Source organism: Salmo salar, chromosome ssa24 (assembly GCF_905237065.1).
Source record: "Salmo salar chromosome ssa24, Ssal_v3.1, whole genome shotgun sequence".
NCBI lineage: Eukaryota > Metazoa > Chordata > Actinopteri > Salmoniformes > Salmonidae > Salmo > Salmo salar.
In genome coordinates, this window is record NC_059465.1 from 36971288 (window position 1) to 36990780 (window position 19493).

Consider the following 19493-nt stretch of genomic DNA (forward strand, 5'->3'; position numbering starts at 1 on the left):
GCAAGGGTCCCTGCTTCGAGCCCATGTTGGGGCGAAGAAAAGGGACGGAACCTACACTGTTACATTGGTGCCGTGACCCGGATCATTGGTTGCTGCGGAAAAGGAGGAGGTCAAAAGGGGGGTGAGTGTAACAGATGTGAAATGGCTAGTTAGTTAGCGGTGGTGCGTGCTAATAGCGTTTCAATCAGTGACGTCACTCGCTCTGAGACCTGAAGTGGTTGTTCCTCTTGCGTTGCAAGGGCCGCGGCTTTTGTGGCGCGATGGGTAACGATGCTTCGTGGGTGTCAGTTGTTGATGTGTGCAAGGGTCCCTGCTTCGAGCCCAGGTTGGGGCGAAAAGAAGGGACGGAACCTACACTGTTACACTTGTAATCATTAAGGATGGGGGAGTATTTCAGGATAAAAAATAAACGGAATGGAGCTAAGCACAGGCAAAATCCTAGAGGACAACCTGGTTCAGTCTGTTTTCCTCCAGACAGTCTGACATGAATTCACCTTTCAGCAGGATAATAACCTAAAACACTTGGCCAAATCTGGACTGGAGTTGCTCACCAAGAAGACAGTAAATGTTCCTGGGTGGCTGAGTTAAAGTTTTGACTTAAATCTACAGTGCCTTGCAAAAGTGTTCATCCCCCTTGGCATTTTTCCTATTTTGTTGCATTTACAACCTGTAATTTAAATTGATTTTTATTTGGATTTCATGTAATTGACATACACAAAATAGTCAAAATTGGTGAAGTGAAATGAAAAAAATGTATTATTTAAAACAATTCTAAAAAAGAAAAAAAAGTGGTGCATGCATGTGTATTCATCCCCTTTGCTATGAAGCCCCTAAATAAGATCTTGTGTAACCAATTACCTTCAGAAGTCACATTATTAGTTAAATAAAGTCCACCTGTGTGCAATCTAAGTGTCACATGATCTGTCACATAATCTCAGTATATATACACCTGTTCTGAAAGGCCCCAGAATCTGCAACACCACTAAGCAAGGGGCACCACCAAGCTAGTGGCACCATGAAGACCAAGTGTAAGGGCTGTCTGAAGAGAGAGTGGACCAAAACGCAGCGGAGTTAGTGTTCATCATTTAATTGAACAACATGAACACTATACAAAAACAAGAACGCCAACAGTCCTGTCAGGTGCAAACACTAACAGAAACAATTACCCACAAAACCCAAAGGAAAAACATGCTCCTTATGTGTGACTCCCAATCAGCAACAATGAGCTTCAGCTGTGCCTGATTGGGAGCCACACACGGCCCAAAACAAAGAAATACAAAAACATAGAAAAAGGAACATAGAACGCCCACCCAATGTAACACTCTGGCCTAACCAAAATAAAGAACAAAAACCCCTCTCTATGGCCAGGGCATTACACCAAGGAGCTCTCCAAACAGGTCAGGGACAGAATTGTACAGAAGTACAGATCAGGGTTGGTTATAAAAAATATCCAAAACTTTGAACATCCCACAGAGCATCATTAAATCCATTATAAGAAATGGAAAGAATATGGCACCACAACAAACCTGCCAAGAGAGGGCCGCCCACCAAAACTCACAGACCAGGCAAGGAGGACATTAATTAGAGAGGCAACAAAGAGACCAAAGATAACCCTGAAGGAGCTGCAAAGCAGCGTCTGAGATCCCAAAAGATTGGAAAGCTGCCGCGGTCATCCCCCTCTTCAAAGGGGGAGACACTCTAGACCCAAACTGTTACAGACCTATATCTATCCTACCTTGCCTTTCTAAAGTCTTCAAAACCAAGTCAACAAACAGATCACAGACCATTTCGAATCCCACAGTACCTTCTCCGCTATGCAATCTGGTTTCCGAGCTGGTCACGGGTGCACCTCAGCCACGCTCAAGTTCCTAAACGAAATCATAACCGCCATCGATAAAAGACAATACTGTGCAGCCGTCTTCATCGACCTGGCCAAGGCTTTCGACTCTGTCAATCACCACATTCTTATCGGCAGACTCAACAGCCTTGGTTTCTCAAATCACTGCCTCGCCTGGTTCACTAACTACTTTTCAGATAGAGTTCAGTGTGTCAAATCGGGGGGCCTGTTGTCCTGACCTCTGGCAGTCTCTATGGGGGTGCCACAGGGTTTAACCTGTTTAGGATAGGGGGCAGTATTTTCACGGCCGGATAAAAAACGTGCCCGATTTAATCTGGTTATTACTCCTGCCCAGAAACTAGAATATGCATATAAGTATTTTATTTGGATAGAAAACACCCTAAAGTTTCTAAAACTGTTTGAATGGTGTCTGTGAGTATAACAGAACTCATATGGCAGGCCAAAACCTGAGAAGATTCTATATGGGAAGTGCCCTGTCTGACCATTTCTTGTCCTTCTATAGCCTCTTTATCAAAAATAGAGGATCTCTTCTGTAACGTAACATTTTCTAAGGCTCCCATAGGCTCTCAGAAGGCACCAGAACGTTGAATGATGACTCTGCAGTCCCTGGGCGAAAAACAGTTGGGGTTTTGGAAAGTGGTCGTTCTGAGAACAATGACACTGGTGCGCGCGTGCATGTGAAGACTCCATTTTCTATTTTCAGTGTTTGAACGAAAACAAGGTCTCCCGGTCGGAATATTATCGCTATTTTACAAGAAAAATCGCATTAAAATCTATTTTAAACAGCGTTTGACATGCTTCGAAGTACGGTAATGGAATATTTTGAAATTTTTTGTCACGATACGCGCCGGCACGTCACCCTTCGGATAGTGTTTTGAACGCAAGAACAAAACGCAGCTATTTGGATATAACTATGGATTATTTGGAACCAAAACAACATTGGGTGTTGATGTAGAAGTCCTGGGAGTGCATTCTGACGAAGAACAGCAAAGGTAATCCAATTTTTCTAATAGTAATTCTGAGTTTGGTGAGTGCCAAACTTGGTGGGTGTCAAAATAGCTAGCCATGATGGCCGGGCTATCTACTCAGAATATTGCAAAATGTGCTTTCACCGAAAAGCTATTTTAAAATTGGACACCACGATTGCATAAAGGAGTTCTGTATCTTTAATTCTTAAAATAATTATTATGTTTTTTGTGAACGTTTATCGTGAGTAATTTAGTAAATTCACCGGAAGTTTTCGGTATGTTTGCTAGTTCTGAACGTCACATGCTAATGTAAAAAGCTGGTTTTTGATATAAATATGAACTTGATTGAACAAAACATGCATGTATTGTATAACATAATGTCCTAGAAGTGTCATCTGATGAAGATCATCAAAGGTTAGTGCTGCATTTAGCTGTGGTTTTGGTTTTTGTGACATTATATGCTAGCTTGAAAAATGGGTGTGTGATTATTTCTGGCTGGGTACTCTCCTGACATAATCTAATGTTTTGCTTTCGTTGTAAAGCCTTTTTGAAATCGGACAATGTGGTTAGATAAAGGAGAGTCTTGTCTTTAAAATGGTGTAAAATAGTCATATGTTTGAAAAATGGAAGTTTTGGGATTTCTGAGGTGTGTGTAATTCGCGCCACGCTCTATCATTGGATATTGGCGAGGCGTTCTGCTAGTGGCACATCTAGATGTAAGAGGTGTTAATCCTCGGGTCGACTCTTTTCTCTGTATACATCAATGATGTCGCTCTTGCTGCTGGTGATTCTCTGATCCTCTACGCAGATGACACCATTCTGTATACTTCTGGCCCTTCTTTGGACACTGTGTTAACTAACCTCCAGATGAGCTTCAATGCCATACAACACTCCTTCCGTGGCCTCCAACTGCTCTTAAATGCAAGTAAAACTAAATGCATGCTCTTCGACCGATCGTTGCCCGCACCCGCCCGCCCGTCTAGCATCACTACTCTGGACGGTTCTGACTCAGAATATGTGGACAAATACCTAGGTGTCTGGTTAGACTATAAACTCTCCTTCCAGACTCACATTAAGCATCTCCAATCCAAAATTAAATCGAGAATCGGCTTCCTATTTCGCAACAAAGCATCCTTCACTCATGCTGCCAAACAAACCCTCGTAAAACTGACTATCCTACCAATCCTTGACTTCGGCAATGTCATTTACAAAATAGCCTCCAACACTCTACTCAGCAAATTGGATGTAGTCCATTACAGGGCCATCCTTTTTGTCACCAAAGCCCCATATACTACCCACCACTGCGACCTGTATGCTCTCGTTGGCTGGCCCTCCCTTCATAGTCGTCGCCAAACCCACTGGCTCCAGGTCATCTATAAGTCTTTGCTAGGCAAAGCCACGCCGTATCTCAGCTCACTGGTCACCATAGCAGCACCCACCCATAGCACGCGCTCCAGCAGGTATATTTCACTGGTCGTCCCCAAAGCTAACTCCCCCTTTGGCCGCCTTTCCTTCCAGTTCTCTGTTGCCAATGACTGGAACGAATTGCAAAAATGACGGAAGCTGGAGTCTTATATATCCCTCACTAACTTTAAGCACCAGCTGTCAGAGAAGCTTACCGATCATTGCACCTGTACACAGCCCATCTGTAAACAGCCCACCCAACAACTTCATCCCCATGTTGTTGTTTTTTTCTTCTCCTTTGCACCCCAGTATCTCAACTTGCACATTCATTTTCTACACATCCATCACTCCAGTGTTAATGCTAAATTGTAATTATTTCACCACTATGGCCAATTTATTGCCTTACCTCCCTAATCTTACTACATTTGCAGACACTGTATATAGATTGTTATTGTGTTATTGACTGTTTGTTTATCCCATGTGTAACTCTGTGTTGTTTGGGTCGCACTGCTTTGCTTTATCTTGGCCAGGTCGCAGTTGTAAATGAGAAGTTGTTCTCAACTGGCCTACCTGGTTAAATAAAGGTGAAATAAAAATGTAATTGAATTAAAAAGCTCCACAGCGGAGATTGGAGTATCTGTCCATAGGCCCACTTTAAGCAGTACACTCCACAGAGCTGGGCTTACGGAAGAGTGGCCAGAAAAAAGCCATTGCTTAAAGGAAAAAATGTGGTGTTCGCCAAAAGGCATATGGGAGACTCCCCAAACATATGGAAGAAGGTACTCTGGTCAGATGAGACTAAAATTGAGCGCTTTGGCCATTAAGGAAAACGCTATGTCTGGCGCAAACCCAACACCTCTCATCACCTCTCATCACCCCGAGAATACCAATACCATCATGCTGTGGGGATGTTGGACAATGACCCTAAGCGTACAGCTAAAGCAACACTCGAGTGGTTTAAGGGGAAACATTTAAATGTCTTGGAATGGCCTAGTCATAGCCCAGACCTCAATCCAATTGAGTATCTGTGGTATGACTTAAAGATTGGTGTACACCAGCGGAACCCATCCAACTTGAAGGAGCTGGAGCAGTTTTGCCTTGAAGAATGGGCAAAAACCCCAGTGGCTAGATGTGCCAAGCTTATAGAGACATACCAAGAAACTTGCTGCCGTAATTGCTGCAAAAGGTGGCTCTACAAAATATTGACTTTTGTCTTATTTCTTGTTTGTTTCACAAGAAAAAATATTTTGCATCTTCAAAGTGTTAGGCATGTTGTGTAAATCAAATGATACAAACCCCCCCAAAATCTATTTTAATTCCAGGTTGTAAGGCAACAAAATAGGAAAAATGCCAAGGCGGGTAAATACTTTCGCAAGACACTGTACTTAAAAAATCTATGGCAAGACCTTAAAACAGTTGTTTAGCTACAGTGGGGGAAAAAAGTATTTGATCCCCTGCTGATTTTGTACGTTTGCCCACTTACAAAGAAATGATCAGTTTTTAATTTTAATAGTAGGTTTATTTGAACAGTGAGAGACAGAATAACAACAAAAAAATCCAGAAAAACACGTCAAAAATGTTATAAAATGATTAGCTTTAATGAGGGAAATAAGTATTTGACCCCTCTGCAAAATATGACTTAGTACTTGGTGGCAAAACCCTTGTTGGCAATCACAGAGGTCAGACGTTTCTTGTAGTTGGCCACCAGGTTTGCACACATCTCAGGAGGGATTTTGTCCCACTCCTCTTTGCAGATCTTCTCCAAGTCATTAAGGTTTTGAGCCTGATGTTTGGCAACTCGAACCTTCAGCTTCCTCCATTAAGGTTTGGAGACTGGCTAGGCCACTCCAGGACCTTAATGTGCTTCTTCTTGAGCCATTCCTTTGTTGCCTTGGCCGTGTGTTTTGGGTCATTGTCATGCTGGAATTCCCATCCACGACCCATTTTCAATGCCCTGGCTGAGGGAAGGAGGTTCTCACCCAAGATTTGGCCCCATCCATTGTCCCTTTGATGCGGTGAAGTTGTCCTGTCCCCTTAGCAGAAAAACACCCCCAAAGCATAATGTTTCCACCTCCATGTTTGACGGTGGAGATGGTGTTCCTGGGGTCATAGGCAGCATTCCTCCTCCTCCAAACACGGCGAGTTGAGTTGATGTCAAAGAGCTCCATTTTGGTCTCATCTGACCACAACACTTTCACCAGTTGTCCTCTGAGTCATTCAGATGTTCATTGGCAAACTTCAGACGGCATGTATATGTATTCTTGAGCAGGGGGACCTTGCGGGCACTGCAGGATTTCAGTCCTTCATGGCGTAGTGTGTTACCAATTGTTTTCTTGGTGACTATGGTCCCAGCTGCCTTGAGATCATTGACAAGATCCTCCCGTGTATCGTAATTTCCGGACTATTAAGCGCACCTGAATATAAGCCGCACCCACTGAATTTTAAAAAAATTATTATTTTGAACATAAATAAGCCGCACATGTCTATAAGCCGCAGGTGCCTACCGGTACATTAAAACAAATGAACTTTACACAGGCTTTAACGAATCACGGCTTGTAACAAAAATAAATAGGCTTTAACGAAACACAGCTTGTAACAAAAATAAATAGGCTTTAACGAAGCACGGCTTGTAACAAAAATAAATAGGCTTTAACATTTACATTTACATTTAAGTCATTTAGCAGACGCTCTTATCCAGAGCGACTTACAAATTGGTGCATTCACCTTATGATATCCAGTGGAACAACCACTTTACAATAGTGCATCTAAATCTTTTAGGGGGGGGATTACTTTATCCTATCCTAGGTATTCCTTAAAGATGTGGGGTTTCAGGTGTCTCCGGAAGGTGGTGATTGACTACGCTGTCCTGGCGTCGTGAGGGAGCTTGTTCCACCATTGGGGTGTCAGAGCAGCGAACAGTTTTGACTGGGCTGAGCGGGAACTGTGCTTCCTCAGAGGTAGGGGGGCCAGCAGGCCAGAGGTGGATGAACGCAGTGCCCTTGTTTGGGTGTAGGGCCTGATCAGAGCCTGAAGGTATGGAGGTGCCGTTCCCTTCACAGCTCCGTAGGCAATCACCATGGTCTTGTAGCGGATGCGAGCTTCAACTGGAAGCCAGTGGAGAGAGCGGAGGAGCGGGGTGACGTGAGAGAACTTGGGAAGGTTGAACACCAGACGGGCTGCGGCGTTCTGTAACGAAACACGGCTTGTAACAAAAAATAAAAAATTAGCAGTAAACAGTAGCCTACCAAGAAAGTCATTGGTCACTATCTTCCTCCTCCTGTGCACTGAAACCATCTCCTTCGGTGTCGGAGTTGAATAGCCTCAGAATTGCTTCATCCGATATTGGATCGTTTTCATTGTCGCTCTTGTCACTTTCATCCGGAGGCAAATCCCCCGCTGAGCCCACTTCAACACGCAGCAGTCCAGCCTTTCGAAACCCGTTGATGATAGTGGATTTTTTTACAATTCTCCACGCTGTCAGGACCCACAAATTTGAAAGCGGGAAAAATCCATGTATTAGCCGCGTCATTGTTTAAGCCGCGAAGTTCAAAGCGTGGGAAAAAAGTTGCGGCTTATAGTCCGGAATTTACGGTAGTTCTGGGCTGATTCCTCACCGTTCTCATGATCATTGCAACTCCCGAGGTGAGATCTTGCATGGAGCCCCAGGCCGAGGGATATTGACAGTTCTTTTGTGTTTCTTCCATTTGCGAATAATCGCACCAAATGTTGTCACCTTCTCACCAAGCTGCTTGGCGATGGTCTTGTAGCCCATTCCAGCCTTGTGTAGGTCTACAATCTTGTCCCTGACATCCTTGGAGAGCTCTTTGATCTTGGCCATGGTGGAGAGTTTGGAATCTGATTGATTGCTTCTGTGGACAGGTGTCTTTTTTACAGGTAACAAGCTGCGGTTAGGAGCACTCCCTTTGAGTGTGCTCCTAATCTCAGCTCGTTACCTGTATAAAAGACACCTGGGAGCCAGAAATCTTTCTGATTGAGAGGGGCTCAAATACTTATTTCCCTCATTAAAATGCAAATCAATTTATAACATTTTTGACATGCGTTTTTCTGGATATTTTTGTTGTTATTTTGTCTCTCACTGTTCAAATAAACCTACCATTAAAATTATAGACTGATCCTTTCTTTGTCAGTGGGCAAACGTACAAAATCAGCAGGGGATCAAATACTTTTTTCCCCCACTGTATGATCAACAACCAATTTGACAGACTTTGAAAGTAATAATGGGCAAATATTGCACAATCCAGGTGTGGAAAGCTCTTAGAGACTTACCCAGAAAGACTCACAGTTATAATCGCTGCCGAATGTGCTTCTACAAAGTATTGACTCAAGGGTGTGAATACTTAGGTAATGAGATATTTCTGTATTTCATTTTCAATAAATGTGATAAAATGACTAAAAACATGTTTTCATGATGTCATTATGGGGTATTGTGTGTAGGTGGGTGAGAGAAATATATATATTTAATCCATTTTGAATTCAGAATGTAAAAAAACAAAATCTGGGATAGGTCAAGGAGTATCAATACTTTCTGAAGGCACCGTACCTCTACCACCTACTTCTGGACCAGGGATGGGCAACTCCAGTCCTCGGGGGCCTGATTTGGTATTTGGTATTTTTTTAGGATCCCCATCGGCTGTTGCGACAGTAGCAGTTACTCTTCCTGGGGTCCACACAAAACATTAAACATGACATAATACATAACATTAATAGACAAGAACAGCTCAAGGACAGAACTACATAAATGAAAAAATGTCACACATAGCCTACATATCAGTTGCCTACATACACACAAAATATCCAGGTCAAATAGTGGAGAGGTGTTGGGCCATGAGTTGTTGCTTTATCTGTTTTTTGAAACCAGGTTTGCTGTTCACTTGAGCAATCTGATATGGAAAGGAGTTCCGTGCAATCATGGCTCTATATAATACTGTACTTTTTCTTGAATTTGCTCTGGATTTGGGGACTGTCAAAAGACCCCTGGTGACATGTCTGGTGGGGTACATGTAATGTGTGTCAGAGCTATGTGTAAGTTGGCTATGCAAAAAAAATTGAATTTTCAACCCATTAATGTTTCTTATAAAAATAAGACGTGATGCAGTCAGTCCTTCCTCTACTTTTAGCCAAGAAAGACTGGTATGCATAGTATTGATTTAACACTGATTACAGTGAATAGCAAGACGTGCCGCTCTGTTCTGGGCCAGCGGCATTTTTTCTAGGTCCTTCTTAGCAGCACCTGACCATATTACTGGGCAATAATCAAGAAAAGATCAAACTAGAGCGTGGTGTAAAAAAATAGAGCATCTTTTATCAAGGACAGACCTCTCCAATCTTTACAACCATTGAATCAATATGTTTCGCCATGACAGTTTACAATCTAAGGTAACACCAAGTAATTTAGTCTCCTCAACTTGCTCAACAGCCACACTATACATGATCATATTCAGGTGAGTTCTAGAACTTAAGGAATGATTTGTACCAAATACAATGCTCTCAGTTTTAGAGATATTCAGGACTAATTTATTACAGGCCACCGATTCTAAAACTGACTGCAACTCTTTGTTTAGGGTTGTAGTTATTTTAGTAGCTGTGGTTGAGGATGTGTATAGGGTTGAATCATCAGCAAACATAGATACACATGCTTTGTTTAATGCCAGTGGTAGCACATTAATAAAAATAGAAAAGAGTAGAGGGCCAAGAGAGCTGCCCTGCAGTACACCACACTTTACATGTTTAACATTAGAGAAGCTTCCATTAAAGAAAACACTCTGTTTTCTATTAGATCGATAGCTCTGAATCCATGATATGGCAGAGGTTGAAAATACATAAAATGTGTTTTTTCAACAACATTTTATGGTCAGTACAGCTCCCACAATTTTCTTATTGTTATCAGGTATGATGGTAAGATCCAGATGCAGACCCTGTCGAATAAACAATAGTTTAATATTCCAATAGGGGCAGGCAATAGACAGGTCAAGGCAGGCAGGGGTCAGTAAACCAGAGGTGGGGCAACAGTACCGGGCGGCAGGCTGGCTCAGGGTAAGGCAGAGGTCGGTAATCCAGAGGGGGGCAAAGGTACAGGTTGGCAGGCAGGCTCCGGGTCAGGACAGACAAGGGTCAAAACCAGGAGGGCGAGAAAAGAGAGACTGGAAAAAGCAGCAGCTGAGACACAAAACGCTGGTTGACTTGAACAAATAAAACGAACTGGCAACAGACAAACAGAGAACACAGGTATAAATACACAGGGGATAATGGGGAAGATGGGCGACACCTGGAAGGGGTGGAGACAATCACAAAGACAGGTGATACAGATCAGGGTGTGACGGTAACCTCCCCTCTAGGGGCGCCAACTGGCGTCCTACCTGGGTGCATACCTGGTTGAACAGGGTGCCGGCGCTGAAAATCAACAATGAGGCCTGGGTCCAGGATGTCCCTGGCGGGGACCCAGCACCTCTCCTCCGGGCCATAACGATACCGGGGAGCTGGGGTCCGATGACGATCCGCTTGTTGTCGATACCTCGAGGGGGTCTTGAGAAGGGCCGACCGGAGTCTCCTCCAGGTACGATGGCAGCGGCGGACAAATATCTGGGCAGAAGGTATGCCGAACTCCTCTTCCTGCTCAGGGAAGAGCGGGTGCTGATACCCCAGGGAACAATCAAACGGTGATAGGCCTGTGAAAGAGCAGGGAAGGGTGTTGCTGGCGTATTTCACCCACACCAGCTGCTGCCTCCAGGTGGTGGGGTTGGCGGAGACCAGGCAGTGCAGGGTGGTCTCAAGGTCCTGGTTAGCTCGCTCCAACTGGCCGTTACACTTGGGGTGTAACCCAGAGGACAGGCTGGCCGACGACCCAATGAGGGTGCAGAACACCTTCTAGAACCGGGACGAGAATTGAGGGCCGCGGTTGGAGACCATGAGACCATCCATGGATCCGGAAGACGTGCTGCATCATGAGCTGGGCCATCTCCTTGGCAGAGGGTAACTTGGGGAGAAGGATGTGGGCGGCCTTGGAAAAGCAATCTGGTCAGGATGGCGGTGTTGCCATCAGACGGGGGGAGACCCGTGACATAGTCCAGGGAGATGTGAGACATGGGGGTGACAAGGGACGGGCAGAGGTTGGAAGAGGCCAGCCGGAGCTTGTCGAGGGGTCTTGTTCATTGAACAGACCGTGCAGGCGGCGACAAAGGCAGCGATGTCCGGAACCATGGTAGGCCACCAAAAACGTTGTCGCATGAAGGCCAGGGTCCACCGGGAGCCCGGGTGGCAGGCAAGCCTGGAGATATGGGAAAGCGTCAGGCACGAACATCCGGTTATCTGGGCACCCCCCCAGGATTCAGCTGGGAATGCTGCGCCTGCCGGATCTGTTTCCCGATACCTCAGCTGAGTGCTGTCGCCAGGCACGAGGTGGGAAGGATGGTCTTGGGCTCTGGGGTGGTAGCCGGGGGGTTATAGCGACGAGACAGGGCATCCGGCTTGACGTTCTTGGACCCTGGCCAGTAGGAGAGGTAAGTTGAACCGGGTAAACAGTAGGGCCCATCTCGCCGCCTGGAGTTGAAACGCGGAGATACTCCATGTTTTTGTGGTCGTTCCACACAATGAATGGATGTTCTGTCCTTTCGAGCCACTGCCTCCATTCCTCCAATGCCATCTTCACCGCGAAAAGCTCCCGATTCCCCACATCGTAATTCATCTCTGTTGCGGTGGGAGAAGAAGGCGCAGGGATACAGCTTAAGATCCAGGGCAGAACGTTAGGACAGAACAGCCCCCACTCCGACATCTGAAGTATCAGCTTCCACCACGAACTGACGGGAAGGGTCCAGATGAACCAGGATTTGAGCCGTGGTGAAGCGGTGTTTAAGGTCCCGGAACGCCCGGTCCGCGGACCACGTGAACGGAACCTTGGTAGAGGTGAGGGCAGACAGGGAGAGGCCATGGTGCTGTAACCTCGGATAAAGCGCCGGTAAAAGTTTGGCGAACCCCAGGAAGTGTTGCACTCTGTATGTAGGCTGAGGCCAATCCACCACCGCTTTCACCTTCTCGGGATCCATCTGGACACTCCCAAAAGAGATGATGTAGCCCAGAAAGGGAATGGTGGAGCGATGTAGCTCGCACTTTTCCGCCATAACAAATAACTGGCGCTGGAGAACCTGTCGGACGTGGGGCACATGTTCTTGGGGGGAGCGGGAGAAGACGAGGATGTCATCAATGTAGACTATGACGAACCAGTTCAGTATGTCGTGGAGAATGTCATTCACCAGAGCCTGGAACACGGCAGGGGAGTTGGTGAGGCCAAAGGGCATTACCAGATTTTCGTAGTGGCCGCTGGCCGTGTTGAAGGCGGTCTTCAACTCGTCCCCCTCTTGTATCCGCACCAGGTGGTAGGCGTTTCGTAGATCCAGCTTGGAGAACACAGTGGCCCCCTGGAGAGGCTCGAAGGCCGAGGAAATGAGTGGTAGCAGATAACGGTTCTTTACAGTGATGTCATTGAGTCCCCGGTAGTTGTTGAAGATCCCTGTGCCAGCGGGGGAGGAAGAGGGACAGATAAATCCAGTAGCTAGGGAGTCCCCAATGTAGTCCTCCATAGTCTTGGTTTCAGGTCCCGACAACGAGTACAGACGCACCCGGGCCGGCGTAACGCTAGGGAGAAGATCAATCCCCCAGTCATAGGAGCGGTGCAGCGGAAGTGAAGTGGCCTGGGACTTGCTGAACACCCCCCGGAGATCCTGGTACTCCGCGGGAATGGTGGAGAGGCCCGGAACCACCTCAGAGGAACCAGGAAGGTGTCCCGGTGCAGGTTGCGCCGACTTCAGACAATGGGCATGCAGAACGGACTCCAGCCCATGATGGCACCCGTAGACCAGTTGATGAGTGGGTTGTGTAGCGGGAGCCAGGAGAATCCCAAAACCACGGGGATCTGGGGGGACTTGATGAACAGGAACTGAATGGTCTCGCTGTGATTCCCTGACACATGTAGGTTGATGGGAGTGGTGTTATGGGTGACCTGACCTATAGAGCGCCCGTCCAATGCTCTAACATCCACGGGAATGGAGAGGGGCTGATTGGGGATGTTCACCTCGGAAGCCAAAAAGTCCAAAAAGCTCTCGTCGGCCCCAGAGTCAATGAGGACCCAGAGAGATTTGGACTGGTTTCCCCACAGCAGAATGACATGAATAGGGGTGCGAGTAAGGGAAGCAGAAAAGTTCTCCATATGGCCCACCAGAATACTCGCTCCTACCGGTGAGCCTGGTCTTTTACTGGACACGAGGACACAAAATGACCTAAAGTCCCTCAGACAGCTCCTTGTGCTGATCCGGTGCTGCCGTTCCACTGGCGACAGCCCAACCCAGCCTAGTTGCATAAGCTAAGGGACACAGTGCCTCGGCCATCATCGGTAACTCTCGAGGAAGGTCTGGAAACCTTGTGTGCTCTCAGCAACGGGACCGTCGGGGACTTCCGGGATGACTCGGAGGCGAGGTGGAATCCCTGGACGTGCGAATGAAATCGAATTTCCTCTCCATCCGTCATTCCCGCAATCGCCCATTGATGCGGATGGTCAAAGCAATGAGGGGGTAAAAATCTGTGGGTAACTCCCAAGCCGCAAGCTCGTCCTTAACCTCCTCCGAGACGGCGTGCAGGAACATGTCGAACAGTGCTTCCGGGTCCCACGTACTCTCCGCTGCCAACGTACGGAAATCCACCGCATAGTTGGCCACAGTGCGGTCGTCCTGCCTGAGCTGGATTAGCTTCCGGGCAGCTTCTCTCCCGTAGAACGGGGCATTAAAGACCTTCCTCACCTCTCCTATGAGCCCTTTCAGGCTCGCACATATGGCCGGCTGCTGTTCCCATACAGCGGTAGCCCATTTGAGAGCCCTTTCAGACATCAGGTAGGCTATTTTGGAGCGATCCGAGGGTAAGGAGGAGGGCTGAAGCTCGAAAATGAGGGCACACTGAGCTAGAAACGCCAGGTGCTCGGCTCTCCATTACAGTGTTCCAGGGGAGATAAGCGGTGCTCCTGGGAAGGTGGAGTGGCCGTTGGGGCAGCGCTGCTAACCGCCGAGTTGCTGAATGGCGGTGGGGTTACCACCGTTGCAGGCTGCCCCCCAGAATTGCTCCATCAGCATGTCATGGCGCTCAGCCAATGTTTGGACCCCCTTTATCAGCCCACAAAGCAATTCCCCGTGCCCACCAATGGAGGCTCCTTGGGAGGGGATGCCATTGCGCAGCTGGTCCAGGTTTGCTGGGTCAGTCATGGCCAGTTCGTACTATCAGGTATGAATGTAATACCCAGATGCAGACCATGTCGAATAAACAATAGTTTAATATTCCAATAGGGGCAGGCAATAGACAGGTCAAGGCAGGCAGGGGTCAGTATTCCAGAGGGGGGCAAAGGTATAGGTTGGCAGGCAAGCTCAGGGGCAGGCAAATGGGTCAGGCAGGGGGACTCTGAGTCAGGACAGGCAAAGGTCAAAACCAGGAGGGCGAGAAAAGAGAAACTGGAAAAAGCAGGAGCTGAGACACAAAATGCTGGTTGACTTCAACAAATAAGACGAACTGGCAACAGACAAATAGAGAACACAGGTAGAAATACACAGGGGATAATGGGGAAGACAGGCGACACTTGGAGGGGGTGGAGACAATCACAAAGACAGGTGAAACAGATCAGGGTGTGACGATTATCAACTTCTTTCAACCAATCATCAGTCATTTGTGTCAGTGCAGTACATGTTGAGTGCCCTTCTCTATAAGAATGCTGAAAGTCTGTTGTTTATTTATTTACAGAGAAATAGCATTACATCTGGTCAAACACCATTTATTTCCAAAAGTTTGCTAAGAGTCGACAGACAGAGTTTGTTTAACAATTTTTTATATATATATATATATATATATACAGTAGCAGTCAAAAGTTTGGACACACCTACTCATTCAAGGGTTTTTCAAAATGTTTACTATTTTCTACATTGTAGAATAAAAGTGAAGACATCAAAACTATGAAATAATACACATGGAATCATGTAGTAACCAAAAAAGTGTTAAAGAAATCTAAATATATTTTATATTTGAGATTCTTCAAAGTAACCACCCTTTATCTTGATGACAGCTTTGCATACTCTTGGCATTCTCTCAACCAGCTTCATGAGATAGTCACCTGGAATGCATTTCAATTAACAGGTGTGCCTTGTTAAAAATACATTTGTGGAATTTCTTTCCTTCTTAATGCGTTTGAGCGATCAGTTGTGTTGTGACAAGGTAGGGGTGGTATACAGAAGATAGCCCTATTTGGTAAAAGACCAAGTCCATATTATGGCAAGAACAGCTCAAATAAGCAATGAAAAACAACAGTCCATCATTACTTTAAAACATGAACGTCAGTCAATGGATAACATTTCAATAACTTTTTCTTCAAGTGCAGTCGCAAAAACCATCAAGCGCTATTATGAAACTGGCTCTCATGAGGACCGCCACAGGAAAGGAAGACCCAGAGTTACCTCTGGTGCAGAGGATAAGTTCATTAGAGTTAACTGCACCCCAAATAAATGCTTCACAGAGTTCAAGTAACAGACACATCTCAGCATCAACTGTTCAGAGGAGACTGCGTGAATCAGGCCTTCATTTATTTTTATTTAACTAGGCAAGTCAGTTAAGAATAAATTCTTATTTACAATGACAGCCCGTGTTCGGGGGCAGAACAACAGATTTTTCCCTTGTCAGCCCAGGATTCAATCTAGCAACCTTTCGGTTACTGGCCCGACACTCTAACCAGGCTACCTGCCGCTTCATGGTCAAATTGCTGCAAATAAACTAGGACTAAAGGACACCAATAAGCAGAATAGACTTTCTTGGGTCAAGTAACACGAGCAATGGACATTAGACCGGTGTAAATCTGTACGTTGGTCTGATGAGTCAAATTCTAGATTTTTGGTTCCAACCGCCATGTCTTTGTGAGACGCAGAGTAGGTGAACGGATGATCTCAGCATGTGTAGTTCCCACTGTGAAGAATTGTGATGGTGTGGGGGTGCTTTGCTTGTGACACTGTCAATGATTCATTTAGAATTCAAGGCACACAACCAGCATGGCTACCACACCATTCTGTAGCGACACACCATCCCATCTGGTTTGCGCTTATTGGGACTATCATTTGTTTTTCAACAGGACAATGACCCAAAACACACCTCCAGGCGGTGTAAGGGCTATTTGACCAAGAAGGAGAGTGATGGAGTGCTGCATCAGATGACCTGGCCTCCACAATCACCTGACCTCAACCCAATTGTAATGGTTTGGGATGAGTTGGACCGCAGAGTGAAGGAAAGGCAGCCAAAAAGTGCTCAGCATATGTGGGAACTCCTTCAAGACTGTTGGAATAGCATTCTAGGTGGCGCCTATGAAGAATCAAAAAAAGTAATATATTTTTATTTGTTTAAGACTTTTTTTCTTACTACATGATTCCATATATGTTATTTCATAGTGTTGATTTCTTCACTATTATTCTACAATGTACAAAATAGTCAAAATAAAGAAAAACTCTTGAATGAGTAGGTGTGTCCAAACTTTTGACGGGTACTGTACATGGTAAGATCGCCACTGGCCGGCAGGAAGCTGATTGATTGGCTGTTAGAACCAGTAAAGGGTGATTTACCAATCTTGAGATGTGTCTGTTACACAGCCATGATGGTTGTGTCAGTTTCCCATCCCTGTTTTAGACACTTGACTTGAGACAGCTGGAGAGGCCCCCTCCTAAATCTGAAACCACTAGATAGTTTAAGCAAAATGGCGGAAACTCTTTCTTTGCCAATCAGAAAGGCACAACCACTTTGCTTACACCCATATGGGTGTGTTGAGTGGGCATCAAGAAGTGTGCACGGTTTGAGGTAAGGGGTTGATTTTGGATCAAAGAGCCCTTACAGAGGGTGGTTTTTATAAACTGAAAAATGCTTGAGCAACTGTGTGGGCTGAAAATGGAAATATAAAGAAAATATGATGATTGGACGGTGTATGGAGGGTCTCACCATCTCTTTCTATGGCAGACTGGAGACCATTTTAGGGTTTTTCCTAGGAATATATTTTATGATTAAAGTACAAGATAGTAACATTAAAAATAAAATATTTGAAGAATGACTTACGGACATGGACAAGTGTATGAGTTGCATATGGTCCATGAGAGCAGTAGGTCTGATCTGACAACGTCATCCATACTCCCCCTAAATACTAAGTACTTTCAAATCTGAAAAGAACTGGATAGGTGTCTCCCAGTGACTTTCCCTGATGCTTTAAACTCATTCCTCTCTCTGTAATCCCACCAGATGAACCAGCAGATGTCAGAGATGAGTCTAAACGGGGCCGGGGGGGCCATGGCCTTAGGGCAGCCCATCTCAACCATAGGGGGCTTGGCTGCCTGGCGCCTCCTCCGGCCAGACAATGGGAGATCCTCTCTGTCCTCTCCTCCTTTAAAAAGGTAAAAGGTTATCGCGAGAAGGTGAGGAAACGTGGAAATGAATGCACTTGTGAAAATTAAATAAGTCTCTCCTTCTCCACTCGCATCAGGCAGATGACGTTTACAGAGGGATCCCGATAAGCAAAAAGGTGTTATGGGTCCGCATAAAGCTTACTTCATTTTTTCAATTACTTTTCACTTCATAAGGGATAGCGTACACAGACAACTCGGCTTTGCAGCCTTCTTCAGTGTGTAGGCAGCCTTCTTCATAGGAGGAATCCCAAAATAAATGTGTAAAGTGGTTGTGCAAAATGTATAGATTAAAAACTATATGCTACTTATATTTTAACATGTGCATGCTTTTCTCCCCTGAGGAAACAACAGTTGATTCAAAGAAGGTGTGGCGGATTTCAAAACGCCTTAGTGAGCTGGTAGGATACACACGAGTATCCTCTGCTGGGGAGGCTATCGAGGAGATGAGCCAACTCCTCAGTTCGCCTATTAAAACCTCTTAAGCTGCCAGTCCCCAAAATTGGGCACTAGAATTACTTTAAAAAATATGTATTTAATTACATTACTTATTTTATTGATTTCCCACCGTTTTAGAAGTCAGAAGACAGCCATCAAGACCTTCCTACAATCATGTCAACGTCCTCTGTCGAATAAACGTCAAGTTGCTTCCCTCTGGTGGTCGGCTGTATCATTACAATTCAATTAAATTCAAAGGGATTTATTGGCACGGGAAACGTATGCAAACATTGCCAAAGCAAGTGAAATAAATAATAAACAAAATTGAAATAAACAATAAAAAATGTACAGTAAACATTACACTCACAAAAGTACAAAAGTACTATTTGAAAAGAGACATTTCAAATGTAATATTATGGTGTAGCTCAGTTGGTAGAGTATGGTGTTTGCAACACCAGGGTTGTGGGTTCAATTCCCACGGGGGACCAGTATGGGAAAAAAAAGTTTTAAAAAATGTATGAAATGTATGCACTCACTACTGTAAGTCGCTCTGGATAAGATCGTCTGCTAAATGACTAAATTGTAAAATGTATATACAGTGTTGTAATGTGCAAATAGTTACATCCATTTATATAACTTCACTAAAACCATAGCGTGCAATATGTCTGTCAGCTCAACTGGTTATTAACTAATTGACACACTCCTACATATGGCAACCACTTATCGGGTCACGTGGGAGAGGAGGACGGTGGATTTAAGGAGAGTACGAACTTTTGCCTAATTGAGAATCTCCCCCTTTCGGATTGAGCTCCCCCAGGGTTGGGGGGGGTCAAGGGTCAGTTATCCCACTCTCTCTCCCTTTCTCTCTCTTTTGAGTGAATTGGGAGTCATCAGGGGGTGTACTCATTAGTGGCATACCATAGCTAAACATTTTGCACCATAGCAAACCGTTTACTCCAAACACTCTGCAACGTGATGTAAAAGCTGTTAAGTTACGTTTCGTTGCTAGAACATGGCGCTTGCAACGCCAGGGTTGTGGGTTAGATTCATACGGGGGCGAGTATGGGGGAAATTAGTATGAAAATGTATGCAGTTGCTCTGGATAGAAGTGTCTGTGAAATGTAAATGATGAGAGTGTCTGCTAAATGAGTTAAGTGTTTTGATTAGGGGAAGGGTTACTAACATGCAAAGTCTCTAAAACATTGTAAGTAGTTGCTAAAATGCTCAAGTTATATGTGATTTCAACATGCAACCTTTGGGTTGCTAGACATTCACGTTATATCCCCAACCTCCATCCTTTGGTTTTTGGCTTAAGTAACATTCTGTCTTATGAAACCATACTAAACGTAGCAT